A 19,759-nucleotide genomic window follows, 5' to 3' on the forward strand; every position below is an offset into this window, starting at 1 on the left:
ATTCCCAGCTTGTCCAGTCAACATGTCGAGGTGTCCTTGAGCAAGACACTGAACCCCCAGTTGCTCCCAGTGATGTCACCGGTGTGTGAATGCGTGAGTGCTTGGGAGTGCGAATGGCTGAATGGCCGAATAATGTGAAAGCGCTTTGAGTGAGCTGTAAAAGCATAGAAAGGCGCTATACAAGTATAAGACCATTTATTTTAACACAACAATGTTATTTTATTTTTAAATCAGGCTTTAGATTGTGGAGTAATTTTTATTTTGTGTTTTAATCAAGGTGGAAAAATAATGGACAACAAGGTTAGAAAGTCTAATTATTAGAAAAACTGACATACATGTTAGAAAAAGATAAGATTTGTTCTTATTTGGTACAAAAACCAACAGGTTGTAGTTTTACAGGGGGCTGTGTGCCATACTGTCTTTTTGTCCAGGTGATCCCCTGCATGCAGCCCCCTGTAAAACCACAACTTGACATTCATCCTTTAAGTTTTTGTACCAATTCAACAAAGAGATAGCATGTGATAGCTGTTTCTTCTTATTGTTGCATGTGATAGCTTTTTCTTCCTTATGTTCGTACAGAAATGACATTGATATTATATATATATATTACAAAAGGCAGCAGACTACAGACACAGTCCAGCATCATGTTATGCCACATCAGTAAAGCTTTAGGGATGTTTGCATCGATCAGGATGCATGCTTGATACATTAAAATATTTTTTTATTAGCAGATGTTTTCCCTAGTTCAGATAAAGAACTAACCACACATACTGGGACCAGCATGTGTTGTGAACGCTCCCTCTCTCTAGCAGCCATAATGCCACATCTTGCAGTGCTGGTAATGGAAATTTTATGTGTCCATTAACAGGATAAATAATGAATCTGGCTGTAAATCTCTCTGCTTTGCTTTGCCTTGGATTACATCATGGTGTAATGGTAGGCATGTATATGCAGTATGGTGTGTGGATTGTTAGACGTAGAAGGGGAGCGGTTCCTGAACTGGAAATACATTGATCAGTTTCCCAATTGCACAGTTTAAGGGACCTTGTGTTTTTGTTTGTCTAGAAGTAGGGGAGCAGTAGCCTCAGCTGTATTTTGACAAACTGCGTTCAAACACAGTTGTGTTCATATTCCGACCTTATTGAAGCTGAATCCTGTTGCTGCTTATTCGGCACTATTGTGAGTATGTTTTTTTATTTTTGCCAAAACGGTGTTAAATCAGTGTAGGATTATCATGAGGTGATTTTATTCTAAAATGCACCATATCTATTGTGAAGGAATAACCTGAATTTCACTATTAACATGTAATGACTGGGATGCCCTCTCTGTGCTTTATCACGTTTACCTAATTTCTTCCCATGTTGATGTGATTTAGTGTTTGAACAAATTTTGTTAAACTTTTTTTTTAAACATTTTACTGTTGTAGTGTTTATGATACAAAAATATTACAAAATAATAGAATTAAAGGCCATGAGGATCTTTGTTCTCAATTTGCTGCCTACTTGAGCAGTTTGTTCCTACATAAAGACACAAGTTTGTGCCAGAATTCATTCAGCTTTGGTTATTTTACAATAGATGTATCTGTGCTGCTTTGTGCGGGTAGGTCTGTGCACCGATCTGAGATTCAGCAGCATCTGGATGGAAATCTGAGGCCAGTTCTGCAGTTGTTTCACTGGGGTTAGAAAGATGCTTTTCCAAATGTAGACCTTTATTGCTGTTTAGTTAGTTAATATTTAGTGTCATCAAGAAAACCATTAAACTTCAAACCAAAGGCTTTTAGGGGTTTGAAGGTAATAGATGTGTAACGCACACACTAATTAAAACTGAAATACTAAATATGGCCTTTATTGAAGTTATTTGTTACATCATTAGTGTTACTGATGGTTATTAGTATTTGTTTTGAGTGTTTGTTTACTTTATGTATTTGTTTAATTTAGATAAGCCTTATTTAGTATTTTTGTTCTTTTCCTTAATTTTTTTGTTTTTATTATTAGTTGTTTAGTTTATATTGGTGGTTATTTTGGAGATAACTGGGTGACGCGGTTGGCACTGTGGGCACCTTAGGTTTATAAGCAGATAGTCAAGCGCAGGACCAGCATGCGCCAGGGAAGGGTTTCTGGTTTTTTACCAGCACAGGCGAAGCAGCATGAGGCAGGATTCTCTTTGTTCTTTTGCTTGCCTGTTTGCAATGGCTGAATAAACCTTAAGAAAGACAATACATGGATTTCTTTTGGCTGTGTACATTATTGTATTGTAATATACCAGTGGTACATCAGCAGGGTTTTGGTTATAAGTTTAGTTAAAGTTAGATTTTTTTGATCTGGCCTTTATTAATATTTTCTCAAACTGTCTCCTCACTTTAAGATTAATGATCACAAAGTGCTTTTTACTGTGGGTGCCCACTTCTTATTTGGAGTTATGCTTTATTTTGGTTCATGTTGGAATATTGGAGTTCATGTAAACAAACATGATGCTATGAGCTTGCTTTGCCAGGATGTGCCACGTCCACTCTGCTCCACACTACCTCCATTGTCTCTCCCCAAAGCATTTACACTCCTGTGTTGTGACATGCACACTGTGATAGCACACATGCTTCGATGAAGTTCTCTCCATGTATTTTCAAACAATAAACCTCAAGGAGAAATCTTCCCTCTGACTCGTTGGTCTGCCTCTTTGGTATTGGCATCGCTGCCAGTATCAAAGTACAAAATCCCCCATGATTCCTTGGTAACAGAAACAGCCGCAGGCTCTGAATGACAGATTTATTCACTGACTTCATGCTCGGTTGCATCACTGTGTTACTTGCTACCATGGTGATGATGATGACGTGGCTGTCTTCCTCACCTTTCCAGTTGACTGTCGAACTGGTTGAGCTTAGTGTGTTTGTGTGTATGTATGCTAGTTTTTTCACATTAGTGGGGATAATGAGCCTGTGTGTGCTTACATTTCCTGCAGTGTGTGATCACAAACTGAGCACATATGTGCATGGATGGAACACCAAACAGGCCTGCAAGGCACAGGCCCAGAGGCCCCTGGGACGGGGCCAGTGTATGAAGTGATTTAGTTTGAAAGACATAGAGCTCAGTTACAAGGCAAACTGACCGACAAGAGGCTCAAAACTACAACAGAGACACAAAACGAGCACAAGACAAAACTCAAGATAAAAAAATACCATAAAGAAACACAGGATGATTACCAAAATGATTACAAAGAGAATAATAACTACTACAGAGACACAAAACGATCAACTAGCCTTTTAGTCTGGGGGCCCTGTCTAGGAGGGGTGGAGGGCCGCTTACTGTTTGTGGGGCCCAGGGGCCCATTTTCTCATAATCTGTCCATGTGTATGTGAATCCTATGTAAACATATTTATGAATGAACTATCAGTGTATTTGTAAGCAAGTTTGTGTTTGTCTGCACTTGTGTTGGTGCACTTCAAAGCATACATTTGTTTGGTGGTAAAAATGTCTTGAAAGACAAATATATGTAATTAACAACAAACATGTCATCAATCTATCTATAGCTATAAAACATACTAGTGCTAGAATGAAGAGAAGACAAGCCTTAGCACATCAGGACTCCTCAGTATCTGTGCAGGGTTTTGATGGTATAAACATGTATGCACTTGTGTGTGTGTCTGTGTGTGTGTGTGCATGTGAAAGAAAAGTAAATGTCCCTCTATGAACGGCAAACCTTGAACCGATCACACATGCATGCCAGCGAGTTTCCAGCAGGTATCTAAATTCCTTGACTCAGTCTCCATGTGCACTCCATCAAACCCACTATTAGAATTTCAAACAAGACACTAGATAGATTGTGGCTCTGTTTTTATCCCACAGGAGTGCTTCTGGGTATTTATTTAAAATGTGCATGTACATTTGTCTCTTTGGGCTCCTGTGAGTGAAAATCCTCAAGCTGCTCAGAGTCTAATGTTTCAACAAGGCCATAGTGAACCTTGTAATGCAGCCACTGGAGAGTAGATAACGGCCTTACTGACAGGCAGCTATTAAAATACTCTAGTTCAGTGTGAAATGAGAGTCTGTCTCTCTGCAGCCAATTACAGTGGTTGGTGAGTTTCGTGATGACACCATACCTAATTACAGTCAATTTCTCTGTAATTACATGCAGTGACACCCAAAGTCTCACAGGACTATAGCCTACTCTATGTTCCTACTACATATACAAGTGATGTGATAGGGGCTGAATAAACAAAATGCTCCATTTAATTCTAATAATGAGACTCCAGCATGGTCAGAGAGCACTGTAGGTAAGTGACAAAACTGATCCAACAGTTCTCAAACCTAAATTAAGAGAAAATTCCAGCAACCATTAGAGTTGATCCCAGTTTACTGCTGTCTACACCTGGTTTACATTACCTAATCATTTTGCAACACGTCATGTAATTATGTTTGGAAAGTTTTCCTTTCTTTTTCTTCTTGAAAACATTACGCACAAGTTTAGCTTAGCTTGACAATAAACCTGGATTCAAATAATTACTTTCAGACCAAACAAAGGGGCAATGAACAAGAAGAGTAGTATGTATTAGTATATATGGCAGTAAAGGTTTTTACAGGATGATTTTATCACAACCAGCAAACCCTCACCAAATAAATGTTTTACATTTACATCAAACTTTGTTTTGTATTATTAACTGATATTATGCTGAACTAAGAAATAATGATTCTGTGCAAAGAATTAAGAAAAAAGAGCAACATAGAAATAAGGTAAAATTAAGTTTATCATAAAACTCACAGCTGTTATTTCATGTACTATTTAGTGTTGGTCTGTGTTGGTTCACAGTGGCACGGTGGACACTGGTATTCACTCACTGATTTCACAAAGTAAACTCTTTGACCTGCCAGAGGCATTAGAGGAATATCCAGGGCATCACTGGAGTCAGCAGAATTCATTCTCTGTGCATGTAATGCATCGAAGTTATTGAGATATTTCAGACACTGACATCTGTAGAGCTGCACAACTAGAACTGCTAAAAAAGGCATATGAAAATCATATTCTAGCCTGTATCCCTGTTTTACTACTTGAATGTTCAGTTACTGTGATAACTGACATGCCGGAATCAATGAGCTTATTTTCATATGATTACACATTTTAAAAGACCCTGAATTTTGGACTGCAGACTTTGCTGTTGTCTAATTTTGCAAGAGGACAGTTTAAATAACTCTCCAAATAGTTATGGAACAATTTGGGGTGCAGACAATCTGAGCTTGTCTGCACCACCGACTCACCAACAGCTGAGATGGAAAATCGTCTTGTCAGTTGTCTGCCTCTTATCTTGGCAGATCTATCTTCCCAAACTGCTCATAACCTTGATTCACTGAGGGTTGTCAAGTATCAGTTGTAACCTGCGTTTGTATGTGTTATGATGCATGCAGGCAGGTGCTGGTATTATGAAATCTTACCAGGAAAGAGATCATCCTTTTCAACTGTTCTCAGCAAGCAACACAACAAACAACACTGTTCCCAAGTGAAGAGTTTATTGGTGCTTCATTTATTAAAAACTATATCTGGTATATGTTACAGTACGAACAGACACATGTAATTTGGAATACTAAACCACCTCCCTTACAGAAACATTACTGTGTTGTAATACTTTGTCTGTATACAAAGTCTGTTGTATGGTGTTTCGCTTTGCCACAACACACACACCACATTAGATTAATCTAGTCCAGTCATCCTATGTGTCCGCTTTGGGATATGCTAAACATTCTGTAAACATTACCCTGTGCATGGTTACTGTCTCCATGGCAGCATGACAACAGCACTCAGCTCGGCCCCTCAAATGCGGGACAGCGGTGTTATTTAATATTTGGCTATGCATGAGCACAGCATGTTTGTATCACCTAATCCCGTTACACCAGTGAAGACTTCTCCACACAACAGTCCTGATTCCCCTGTGTGGCTGAACACAGCCCAGCTGTTGCTATGTTTTGGCCTTATCACACAACAACAGCAAAGGATGAAATGCTTGCTGAGAACAGTCTGCCCTTATTGCAAATGCACACACTTTGTCCTCTGTCAGCATCACATGGGGCCAGAGCAGATGCTTCTGCAGAGATTTATGGCACTTACATCATATTAAGGAAATGTATCATGCTAAGTAAGTGAGGGCAAAACAGCCCTGTTTGTGTGGATTCTGGTGCCAAAATAAGACTTGGGTTGGTGAAAAAAATGAGAGTATGAAGTATTTTGATCCCTGTTCTTTCATAATAGCAGGATGTGAAAACAGTTTAGTGAGTTCACAGTGTACTTGTTGCTACACAGACTGTCTCACAGGTCAGCCTCTATTTAGCAGCAGACCTGTGTGCTCCCAAGCACAGATACTGCAGAAACCCACTGTTTTAATAACAATTACACTTGTTAATACTGAGACATGGTGTGAGTTGTTTTAGGATAAAACTCAGCTGTGACGGAGATGCTGTACTTCAGACCCCATTTTATGTTCACCCTCTGCAGACAGAAGCAACTTTTCATCTCCAGTTTAATCAAAATGCAGAAGATGAGGTTGCATCTTAAACACAGACCCTAGAGAGTACCTTTCTGCAGGCCTGGTTACAATTTAAACTTCATTAAAATGGTTAGGTTAAATGGTCCTTGCAGACATCTGCACTTAGGTGAACTGCAGCCGAAGTTCCTCTTCAGGCTCTTTAGATTGTCTGATTGCTTTAGCTTTGGGTTTCAAAAATAATGACGCAAAGTTCTAAACATTTTCCAATAAATTTTTTAAAACTTGGTTGAATGTTATTACTACTATTATTCATCCTTGTCATAATATATATATTCTTGCATGACGCACGTATGTAACTTTTTGTTTTGAAGTGTTTCATAAACCTTGAAAAATCATTTTATAATAAGTAATTTTTAAAAAAAAACAGCTAATCTGGTGCAACTTTTATTGTTGACATTAAAAAAATGAAAATGAACACAAGAGGACAGTAATGGGTTTGACATCATTCTCTAAAACATATTTTTGTATTGCTTCTGTAAAATCTTTTTGAATTTCCTCATTTGTTTATTTTAAGTATGTTTTACTGTATCTATTTTATTATATATCTCATATTTCCTGTTTTTATTTCTTCTGGTAGCACTTTATAAACTCCTTATGTAAGTGCTTACATAAAGAAGTACAGTAAATGTGGTAAAAATTCATTTTTTTAAACCAGCTAATGTGGTGCAACTTTTATTGTTGACATTAAATAATGAAAATGAACACAAGAGGACAGTAATGGGTTTGACATCATTCTCTAAAACATATTTTTGTATTGCTTCTGTAAAATCTTTTTGAATTTCCTCATTTGTTTATTTTAAGTATGTTTTACTTTATCTATTTTATTATATATCTCATATTTCCTGTTTTTATTTCTTCTGGTAGCACTTTATAAACTCCTTATGTAAGTGCTTACATAAAGAAGTACAGTAAATGTGGTAAAAATTCATTGCAGGTAAAAAAAAAAAAAGAAAGAAATCCACCTGCAGCAGATCAAATGCAGCTAAAACCTCGTCCAGCAACATGTTTTGGAGACAAGCACACAAGTGCTGGCTGAATCCACCGTGCACCTGAGTGTTGTAATCAGACCACATGCACCGTGTGTGTGTCTGCATTTTTAATTATTTCCTGACACTTCACACAGAAGTGCAGCCCCATTAGCTGCTGGAAAGAGAAGAACTCGTCAAAACATCCACCAGGAGTGAAGAGAACTGGCTGCAGTGCTTCTACACACTGAATCAAAGGAAAGTGTGTCTGCTGTCCTGGAGAGGTGTTGGTGTTGTGACCATAGCAACGTAAACAGGAGGGTTCAAACACAGATTAAAAAGTGTGCAAAGATTGTGTAAGATGTGTGCATACATCTGTTTCCGTGTGAACATGCACACATGGTATTTTAAGTTTCTTCAAGCAAAGTCTTTTTTCAGGTTCTGCAGCTTGTTGAAAAACACTTTTCAACACCCACTACTCACTTGTGGCGCTCAGTGTAGTCCATAAATGTGTATTTTATTAGCAAATATAAGTGTTTTATACCATCTCAGCGGTACAGAAATAAACCTGTCTCTGTGATTACCACCAGGGAAGTCCTATTTAATCTGTTCTTGGCTTTGCCTAATTTTTCCACTCGCTTTCACACTGAAGGAGTTGTCTCCCACTCATAACAAATACACACACAGACAAATATACATACACAATGTCTCAAAAACTGGAGATTCAAGCTGATCTTCCAGGTATTATGTGTGCATAGCAGGAGCAGCACTGCAGTGCTGATGTTTGCTCCACATCTGTATGGGACAGATACACTTCTCAAGTCTTTGGAGGACAAAGGTCGTATGAATGATTTACTGCAGAAGCTGTGAGACTTGTGAATGACATCAGGCTTCATTTCATCTTCATCGCCTGTTACATTTATCAACTCACAGGTTGCATCACTTACTGTATGTCTCACCTTTAATTTGTTAATTGGTCAGTTGTATTACATACTGTATATGCACCATGCGGGATCAAAATTAAACTTTAAATAGGTAATGCCTTCAATAATATGTTTCTAAAACAAACTAAAAATACTACAGTAACACCCACACACTTGCACTATTCAGACATACACAAACAGGAATAAAGAGGAGAAATAAGGCATGCAGCACTGTGGAAACAAAGATGAAAATAAAGATGAAGCAACACATTTCATTCCAGTTGGGTCCACCCAGGTGGAAGATGTCAACACCCATGTTATGTTTTGAATGAAAGTGCATATGAAGGAGAGAGAGTCACACATGAAGCCTGAAACTCACAGATTCACATCAAAGTTCAAAGTGGAGCCACTGAACGTCTTATTGGTGTTCAAGGTTGGTTAGCTATGTCAAATCAAAACACTGTTAAACCACAGTGTGATACTCTTATTTTCAGTGGTGGAAAATAACTACATTTACAATTACTCAAGCACTGAACAGTTTTGAGGTATTTGAATTTTACATGAGTATTTTGATGTGCTGCTACTTCATACTTTGACTTCACTACACTTTAGAAGCAAATACTATGGTTTTTACTGCACTATATTTGTTTTATTACCTTACTTACTTTTCACATGAGTAAAACAAAACACAGTATAACCATAAGACTTGAGCCACTAATATCCCTCCAAATATTTTCCAGATAACATGTTCAAAGGTTTTAGTGAACACATATAGTGATATCCAACATGTGCAATACTTTCACTATTTCATATTTGTTTTTATTGTGACATCATAAGTACTTGCTTGAGTGAGGTTTGCTTATTCCTGTTTTTACTTGTTTATTTGATTTTATTCAATGCACTTCAGATGAGGCACTTTCAATTTCATTGTATAAGAGACTGTGCAATGAGAATAAAAACTATCTCGTCTTATCTTATCTCAGCATTTTGGTATTTCAAGTAGCCTATATTTTGATGAATACCTTTGTCCTATGTAACATTTTGAATGCAGGGCTGTTAACAGGGTATTTTTACACTATGGTATTGCACAGAGTAATACTACAAGTTCCAGAATCCTTTGCGGTGGCGTCTGTGGTGCCCCCCTCCTCTACGTCTCCTCCTACAGCGTACACTCCAAGACAGAAAGGGTCAGCTCTGTGTTTACGTTGAGATGCTTACAACAAAGGACAGCGCACGCTGGAGTGCCTGTGTCATCTTAAATAAAACGCAGTGGTTATTTTATCTTACGGTGTGCATTTGTAACTCATAACTTTAGGAGGGGAGGAATACCATAAGCCCTCACTGGCTTTCATTTATACGTTTTCTTTTTTCTTCTTCTTTATTTTGTGTAAATCAGTCTAGAAGGGGAGAAATTAAGACGAAATTTCCTTTTCTGTGCCGGTTGAGCGTTAGCTAGCTAGTTAGCCTCAGCAAGTTGGGAAAGCCAGGCAGCCCCACACTACAGACATCCACAGCGAAGACACAGGACAATAAAAAGACTTCATCATTCAGACACAGGACAATAAAAAGACTTCATCATTCACGTCGCAGTAAGTACATGTTTATAAGCTCCTGCTCACTATTACTGATACTGAATACCAACGTTAACAAGCTAATTCAGCGCTAGCAGCTAGTTGTCTGTTATTAACCGTCACCTGCTTTGTCCTGCCGACGGCTCTGTGACTGTGGACTGATCATTTTCTAACGCTGCTTTACCTCAGGAGGTAAGTCCGGCATCCCATCCCAGGGCTTGTGCTGTGAGCGCTGCAGCTGGAAAGTACTGATCTCTGGCCAGTGCTCTGCAACACACACAGACACCTGTTTTGACTCGGTCTTTGTTGTATCTCAGTGGAAATCAGGAGCTCTATAAAGATAAAGCCTCTGGTGGACAATGACTGTAGTCTGCATGCTGACCTGTGAGGGAGAAGGGGTGAGAAAGGGAACATTGCCTGATATGGGAATTAAGCAAATGCACGGACTTATGCCATAAATCTTATATGCCAGTTAATGACTTACCCCCAATCTCTTTGTGCCTCTGTTCCCTCTTCCTCCTGCGCTGCCCGTCCCCTTCTCTCCATACCAGTAAGCAATGGTGTGGTTGAAGTTTTGTTGCTGACAGAGATCTTACTGACTTCCAGTCTGCGTGTTGGACATGCCATGGTAAAGACAGCCATGCATTAGCACCAGCTGCTCCAACAGGATCCCTCTGGAATTATTTCCATTGTCTGTCAGTGTGCTGATTAATCCGGAGTTCCTTTTTAAAGTGTATTTACCGGTGCTTTTCATCTTGTCAGTGACTGTCCATTTACTATCCCAGCAGTACTGATTTGTTATGTGTAAATGTGATGTATTAGAACAGGACTGTCAGATAATAGTTGCCTGCATTTGATACCTAAACCTTGCACCTGCTTACTTGTTGCATCTGCCTTTTAAGTCCTACAGCTGTTCCATGAGCAGTGCAGCAGGGTGAGAGTGAGCTCAAGGTAATAGAACATTTTAAGTAGGTTTTGCTGTTGATTTTGAACGCTAACGAAGATCATAGAAAACAAAGAGGTGAAGAAATGTATTTGTGTGTTCATCTGAATAGGTTCAAAACATAAAGCTGTGGAATGATGCATAGTCCAGCAAATTTACAGTAGGAACTATATGCATGCAAAGTACACTGCTCCAATTATCAGTTTTCTGCACTCATAACGTCTGTGGCAGACTACACTGAACAGTCTGAGTCCAACAGTGACCATAACAGAGCTGCATCTGGTGTAGAGAGCTGTGCAAGAGTCAGGTTGCAACACTGATACCTGCTGAAACAGTGCCTCCCTGTTATAATGAAGAATCTTTGTTATATTTTTGTGCAGACTATTTAAAGTCTGCATTCTCACAGTCCTATAAATGGTGATAACGTCTACTGTGAAGTGCTGGGGACGCAGCGTTTGCCATGTAACGGGGAGAGTGTACAGTGCGCGTTGTACGTTTGCACTTGTGCATTGGGTGTGTTGGCTGCAGGCCTAGTGTGTGCTAGTGTGTTCTCCAGTATGGTTTAGACTGGAGTCTCATTTTCAGGGAAGAAACCAGAGCCGATGGTATCAGGCGGACACGCACAGAGAGCTCTGATGTCTTAATGGAGGCTCAGTGCTGCCTGTATCCTCCATAACCTGCTCTGTAGGGACCCACAGAGGCCTCTCAGTCTCTGCCTGCTCTGAGTGACCTGCATTTTATCAAATGCTTCTATTTCAGCTAAAGATTTTAGGCTAAGAAGCATCTGACACACAGTAGCACTATAAAACTCCTTTAAACAGAATGACAGAAGTGCTTACCATTGCATTGTTAGTGCATTTATATCCATTTGGGGATTTTGCTGCAGTGGCACCAAGACAGGATTTTGTTATGAAATATACTTTCTATAATATGCATAAGATCATTTATCATAGCTGAAGCTCATTTCCACTTTTCCAAAATGTTGTTGTAGAGCAACTGGAAAATGTTTAGAAAATTGGATTTACTCCTTTAAGAAACAAACCTTTTGTCTTAATTTGGTTGACCGCTAAAAGAGTTGTGTAGAACAGATTTTCATAGATTATCCCAGGTTTTACATGGCTCGTGTTTTGTGTGTGGGTGTGTTGAGCACCTCATGTTGTCCAAATGTGTCCAACTCCTGCTGTTTCTAAAGACATTTTGCAAATTTGCCAAATCCACTACAACAGCGCATGGGCTAGTAGTGATTTTAATCACCTTTACATTACACTGTGTCGTGTGTGCATCTAGCAGCTGAATTTGAAATGAGGGCAGAAAAAAACCTTCAGTACGCCACCGAGACAGGTTGAGGAAGAAACTATTGAAGGTGGAATAAAAGCAGTAATTTATATTTTGAATGAATGCATTCAGCAGTTTGCTCTGTAGACTGAGCTGAGAACTGTGTGTGTGTGTGTGTCTGCTCAATAGAAACAGATAAAAGCTGTAACGATCATGCCAGCAGTTGGTGGTTAACATCTCGATGCTGAATGAGTATGTTTGCTGTTCAAACAACCAAATTAATATGCCAAACGCCTGTGTGTGTTCACACCCTCTTAAACCTTAATGATGTGTGCAGTGTGCTCGTCATGAATGGAGACTTGTGTTTTTGTTTGTCTTTTTTGTCTGAATGCGTCTTGGGCTGTGTGGCTCCATCAGGGAGGGCCTGTGAGCTCAGCGGGGGTCCGTGGGTGTAAGCTGCACAGCAGCTTTCCCCCTGCTGTGTGTGAGGAGCTTGGCACCCTCCTCCTGGTCCGGCTTGCTCTCTGCCGGGCTGGTAAACCGGCTGAAGTTTGGGGAGGGAGATTATGTCTGTCACGGAAAGTGGGTCAGACAGTGGGCACCGTTTTTGGCCTTGTTTCAGTGAGGTAGAAGAGAGAAGGCATTAAAATGCCAGCGTTTTTTCATAGTGTTGCTTATGTGCTCCCTATTGTCAGTTTCACATGTACTAACAAGGCATTCATAGTGCAAGGACCTTAGGTGTTAGGCTGTGCTGGTGTGGGGCAGTAAGGATACATGTATTCAGCATGTGGCGTATTTCGGGTCAGTATGCCTTGAAAATCAAATATAACACAATAGAACTTTTCCCCTTTCTTTGTAGTGTGAATTGACACAGTTTCTGACCACAGCTGTCCAGCAACGACTGCACAGCCGTCTGTGTTTGTGTGACTGATCAACCTCCGACTGCCCTTAGAGCTCACAAGAAACTCCAGATCTCTTTGCCGTCTTCCTCCAGACTCTCTCCTTTTTACTCATGTCTCTAAGCACACATGACTTGGACTTATGAAGCCTTGGGATAGGTGTGGATTTGTTGCTCAGGTTTTATCAGAAGACAGCTTTTTCAAAAAATGATAACATTTTACAGACTAAATACATTTTTTAATTGAGAGAATAATCTACAGATCAGTGGATAATAAGAAAAAAGGTCACATAACATGCCTGCTAATTTCATTTTTGTCTCTACGATTTAAGCCCTTGGTGTCTTTCTAGCTGCCTTTTAAACAATGTTTATTATACATAATAGGTTCCTGAGACTCCCCTGAAAATGACTGTGATTGATGAATTTTGCAAAACGAGATGACCTAGGCTGCCTGAAAATGAACTTACATAGCTCATTTTCATTTTTAATTCTATAGCATACCATAGTAGAGAAGGACTTCCTGTCAGTAGTTTCTTATGTATCAAAGTGGCTGGTCGAGCACTGAAACATCTCAGAAATAGACAAACGCAAGTTTCCTACTACAAACCACGGCTGTGTGGCACCTAAGAAAGGCAAACTGTTGTCTTAATTTTTCACCTCTCTGTTTTGGGTGTGTCTGACAGTGCATTTGACACCTCTGCCCAGGCTTTCCCTTAACTTTTACGAGCAGAAACTGAAAGGCCTATTGAGGTTATGTGGAAAAACATGAAAGAAAGGTTTGCGAGGGCGTATGAATGTATTATTCTCAAGATACCTTCTCTGTGGTTTCATTGCTGTGTAGTTTGTTTGGACAGGGCAACTGCAGCTGAAACCCCTGATGCAATTTGGCATCTTCTCTTCCACACACACACACACACACACACATACACACACACACACACACACACACACACACACACACACACATTTCCATACACATAGTACACACAGACCTGTAATTACCAGCTCCTGATCGCGCATTATTGCCACTTCCTGTGTAACTTCATAACGTTCCTGTCTCAAATACACTTGTGTGTACACCCTCGCACACAAATGGTCAAGTGTCCAACTTGCTGAGGTTCAGGCTTCACCAGAGAGTGCTCCTGGTTCTGTGACTGCCGAGAAAGGCTGGGCAGCAGTTGCTGAACATCTATTAAATAATCAAAGTCTAAGGGTCCTTGTGCACAGAAATTTGCTGAGATATGCAGCATAAGTAGAATCAGTCACTGTTAAATGTTGTTTATTGCATAATATCTAAAACTGTTGTTTAGACCCAGGATAAACTTCAAATTCCACTTATTTCCAGAAATGTTGAGTCTGTTTATTTTAAAAGGTCTTGGAGAGAGAGGCGGGGGTGCTATAACGCCCCTGACACCTGAATGCTAGCAGCGCTAAGCTCTAGTTTGTCTCATGTGCCTGGACAAGAGGCTAATGATTACAAACTATGACCAGGTGCAGCACAATTAAACCTATGTAGCCTGTTCCTCTTACTGTACCTCCCCAGTGAAATGCAACCATCACCAACACTGGCTGGATTCAAACAGGAGCGGATGGCGACTACATGAGACTTTGCCCGTCAATGTTTTCTAATGTAGGTGCTATCATCTTGACTTAACTTCTGGTTATGTGGATCCAGAATTGTTTTACATCACTATTGGTATCCAGACTTTGTGAACTATGGCTGGCCTTTGCATGAAGCCCTAAATGATTCATTCTCCCCAAACCCAAGAGGTAAATTATTTGTGCTAAAATCAAGATTTGTTGAAAGCTATTCTCATGTTTACAGTCAGTCACATTGTAGTTCACGTGATGACTCTTGTTGCTGTGCAATTTAACACTATAAAACATAGCTAATCAGTGTAATAGATTATGTATTAGAATAATAAAAACTAAATAATATAGCTGCCAGTTACATCTGTGCTCGGTATTCCCTCTTTAAAAACAATAAGCAGGCACCTACAGTGAAATTAAAACTTTATGACCACAGTAAAAAGAAAGAGCAGTTTAACCATACCAGGAATTCTGTCATCGAGGAAAAAGTCTATAAAGCGTCATGGTAACTGTGAACCTAAAGAGGAAAATGTCCACATAAAAGTTTAAAACAAACACCTGGAATCATACATGGGCTGTATTTGTGTCTGTACTATAAAGACATTTTATTTTGACAGTGTTTTGCATACTTACCTGAAACTGTGTGTATAAAAAGAAAGTTTTTTTAAACAAACAGTAACATCTTTCATTTGTCAAACAGATGAAATTGCAAAAGGCTGAAGTTGCAGACAGCAGGACAGTTCACAGAGAGAATATCAGCTGTGAAAAAGAAACGCACGCATGTTGATCTCAGTAACACCTGTATTTAAATTACACAGAGCTACAGACGTTTGCAAATGATCTAAATATGTATTCAAGTATTTAACAGTCGTTTAATAAGGTTGTGTAAATGCCCCTGCTTTACTGACTGCAAATGAATACTTATTATTTTGCACTCACACTGATTTCTTTACACTGCGTTGCATGCTTCTAGCAGGGTCACATTGTGCACAATCAGGAGATTGTATTTGATTGCATGTTCATATGACCATACAGTATATCAGTGTGTGATCGTGTGCGACATATGCCCTTGTGTGCTTCTATGTTTATATGCAAATGTGTTCTAGACCTTGTCCAACAACAGGGTTGTCTGTGTGTATGCACCAGTCTTTATTCTTTCCACTGAATCATTGATGAGACTGTAACTTGAACGCTGGCCCTTCAGTTTCTTCCCTTACCTTCTGTCATCAGTGAGCCTCCTCCCAGTGCAGCTTACAGGAAAACTGGTGGTCTGCCCTGACAAAACACAGCAGGCCTGCCCTGGAAAAAGCACAACTCTTAGTTACAAAGCAGACAAAGCACAGAACATAGCAGCAAACTGTCACAGAATTTTAGACTGTTCATTTATATTTTAGCAATGGATGGATGGAGTGTTAGACTTAGATGATTTGAATCATTTTTATTTACATCAGCACTTCAACACGTAAATGACAACACTGGGAAACAACAGTGGTCCTGGCTCTAGCTGGATGGAGTAGTAATCTTTAATGTAAATCACTGCAGCGTTATGTAACATTAATGGTGTTTTCTGGAAATGTCTGACAAACTGGTTCTTCTTAGTTTACAGAACAGAGGCACTTGTGTAATATTCATTTCTTCCTCTTCTCAGGCATAAAATGGGTTTGTAGTTTTAGCCACTTTTTGAGAATCCAAGCTTGTTCCAGTTCTCTTTAATTTAAGGCACCTATAGTTAGATTTTGGGAAGTCCGATTCAGAGATATTCACATTGATTTTGACCAAAAACTAAATAAAAACAGGAACCAGCACTGTTTGTAATCCTTCCTAAGTTGCTTTTATTAGCCGGTAATGCTACACTGTCTATAGCGGAAAAAAGGAAACACTAGGATGATGTGACACTTTGTTCCTGAGTCAAATCAATCATCTCTTTTCACAGTGAAATAAGTACCTGGTCCGCTGAGCCTCCAGCCATGCTGACCCTGGAGACGAGTCCAGCCGTCCACTGCCTTGGGCTCAAACTGAGCGCCCTTGTTTTGGCGGGAGAAGGGCCTGGATTCTGGATTCAGTCTCTTGGAGCCCCCAGAGCAACCAGTAGTTTGTTTTGATGAGTTAATTAAATTCTCAGCGGACATTTAGCGCCAAAAGGTCCGCGGGGGGTAGAGGTGTGAATTGTGCTGTCATGAGGTTGGAAAGAGTTGGTCCTGGATGCACTTAGCATACTACTGAAATAAAAAATATGTATTGTCTTAAGATGACTGGTTGATGTGATGTTCACAGCTGAAACTGGTCAGAAAGGTGTGAAGTGTGTTGCCTTTCCAGCAGCTTTAAACGTTGACAGGACAGTTCATGTGTTCTCCTGGGTTGATGATGTTAATTGCTCTCATTGCCATCTTCAGTATGTTCACATCTGCTTTCAGCGCTCTTACTCGCTTTTTTCTTGAAATGCTCTGCATATTTCATGCCTTGCTTTTTATAGCTGATGAGTGTGAGTATTGTTGTGGAAACGCTTCCTCCGGTCAAGTGCTTGGTATCGGTCCCAAGTGGATTATTCTAATCGGCCTTGTCGCTGACCTTTTTCTGTCATAGTCACAGCTATGGAATATCTTCTTAAAAAGAAGCTCAACACAGCTCAATATTGGCCACTTCACTGTCTGTGTAGACTGTGTGTTGCTAAAAGCACATGGGGAAGTGGCCGTCTTTGTGTAGCTGTTTATGACCTCTGCTTCAGACTGATTGTTACTCCAGAGACCCCAGATGCCACAGAGCGTTGATGCCTTCTATTATGTTTCCATAAGAAGAGGGGAAGTTTAGCCTAGCATACATAAACGTGGCAGATGGGCTGAAGCTACTGTAATAAATTTTTTATTCCCCATGTTAGAGAGCCGTGTGCAGCAGCATCACACAGTAAGCTACTGTTTATTCCCATGTACATTCATGGCATTCAGAATGGGCTACAGTGCTGCTCAACTTCTGTGATTCAATCAACAAAATAAGATCCAGCAAAGACGCGTATGCTTTGTTAGCCATTTCAATCATCCTGGTGTAGGCTGCAAGGTGCTGCAGGGAGTACATTTGATGACTTGACTTAGAAGCTTCACCTCTTTTTGTTCACCAGAAGATTTTCTTCATCCACCCATTATCCTGATGAATGTTGTGGGGGGTGGGGGGTTGGAGCCGATCCCAGCAGACATTGGGTGAGAGGTGGGGAACACCCTGGACGGGTTGCCTGGACATAAAAACAAAAGAAGTGGCTAATCTTAATACTGGAAGAAGCTGGGACCACAGAATGTTTGTTATTTTTGTCTAAAATTGCTTAAACAATTAACTTGCTGATTAATTTTTTTGGCTAATTGATTACTTTACTTATCATTATTTAAGTAAAAATGGTAAAAATTCAGTGCTTGCAGTTTCTCAGATGTGGATATTTTTTTATTTTCTTACTCCTCTGTGACAGTAAACTGACAGTCTTCGGATTTAAGGCCATTGGTCGGACTAAACAAGTCCATTTAAACCATCCCATGGACTGTTTACCGGGATCAGTCAAGAGAATAGTTGTCATGTCATTGCAGCTCACTGGGACATGTTAAAGAGGTTACCTTTTGTTTCCTGACCTGGATGTGGCTGTCTGAATGTGCCCACTGTCATTTCTTCCTTCCTCTCAAGCATGTGTCACGGGGCTCATGTGATTTGAGCACATAGTTTATTTCAGCCCATTCTGGTACAGATATAAGGACCACACACAGACACACTGAGAGCACCTCCAGGGACCCGTGAACATGAGAAGTGTGCACCCGTCTGTGAGTGGGCAGGGAATTGGGACTTCCTGTGTGTATCGACGTGCTGACTCTGTAAATGACTTTGGAGCAGGCTGGCTACTGGCATGTCTATGGTCACACAGAAATGTTGCTATGTGCCTGTTTGTATTGAGCTTTCAAATAATCTCTAAAGCTTCAAAATAAAGATTTAGCCACAAATACACTCACATGCATTAAACACTGTGCTCTATTGCCATAGTCTGTGTTCCCATGTAGTACTGTAACACATGCCAGGTATGTATCCTGATCACATCCTGGTATGTATTCATAATGCAAATTCACATCCTGGTATGTATTCATAATGCAGTCTTATCTGTCTGTGTACACCCAGCTGAGCTTCCGGAGATGTAATTCACACTGCATTAATTTTCTGCAGTGATTCTCCCTGTCAAAAGGTCGTCTGCTGGTTTTATAGTCTCTACTGGATGGAACTGGTTTACGTGTGCCGGGTTTAGCTTTTGTGAGACGTGGTGTGTCAATGGAAATTAGTTTGATCATTTCCCTTTGAAACCTGACGGAACAGTTGCCAGTTTCAGAGAGATGAAGAGATCATGAGCTAGTAGCAGCACACATCCAATCAAACGGATTAAAATCTTTAAGGTAAGTGTAAAAACATTCAACATGAAGGAGGCACTGGAGCCCTGTTTCTGAAATTCACTTCTCACTGAAAGAGAGTGTGAGGAGGCTGCAAAATGAACACTAGACCTTTGCCAAACGCTGGCAGATTGGAGATTTTTCCTCAAAGTGAGTGTTATCATCCAGTCAGTTTAGACAGCCCCCTGGATGGTCTCTCTGTTTTGTGGGGGCAAATGAATAACTGTGTTCATAATCATCTGGAGACGGATGTTCATCATTATTCATCCCTTTTTGAAGTGTGTGGGTTTCTGTTGTACTTTGTCTCAGTGATTCCAGTTCTGTGTGGGCAGTGACATAGAATCACAGCGAGGTCAGTTCACAGTAACGGCATCTGTAATCAAACAGGGTGACTATTTAGTCGGCACAATAAGAGTTTCACTGATATCTGCAAGTTCTGGACTGGGCCAATAAAGCCTGATCAACTTACAGTCCTTTACTCTAGGTAGTCCAGATGTCAGAACCACTCCATGAATTCTGTGAAAATGCTGAAACTCATGTCTGAAGCACAGCGTTGCAAGTTGTGGAGTAGCATAAACATTCATTCATTCTCTACCGCTTAGTCCCTGAATGGGGTCGCGGGGGGGGAGGCTGGAGCCAATCCCAGCCGGCCATTGGGCGAA

General features: G+C 40.2%; 1 protein-coding gene across 1 annotated transcript in view; it reads left to right on the plus strand.

Moving 5' to 3' along the window:
* The first annotated feature begins 9,577 nt into the window (after positions 1 to 9,577).
* peli1b (pellino E3 ubiquitin protein ligase 1b) overlaps positions 9,578 to 19,759 on the plus strand; it is a 30,707-nt gene continuing 20,525 nt past the window's right edge. Inside the window, 1 exon segment of the mRNA XM_020601804.1 lies at positions 9,578 to 10,003. The gene's annotated coding sequence lies outside the window, so the exon portion shown is untranslated.

This window comes from Monopterus albus, unplaced genomic scaffold (genome assembly GCF_001952655.1).
Source record: "Monopterus albus unplaced genomic scaffold, M_albus_1.0 scaffold52.1, whole genome shotgun sequence".
Taxonomy (NCBI): domain Eukaryota; kingdom Metazoa; phylum Chordata; class Actinopteri; order Synbranchiformes; family Synbranchidae; genus Monopterus; species Monopterus albus.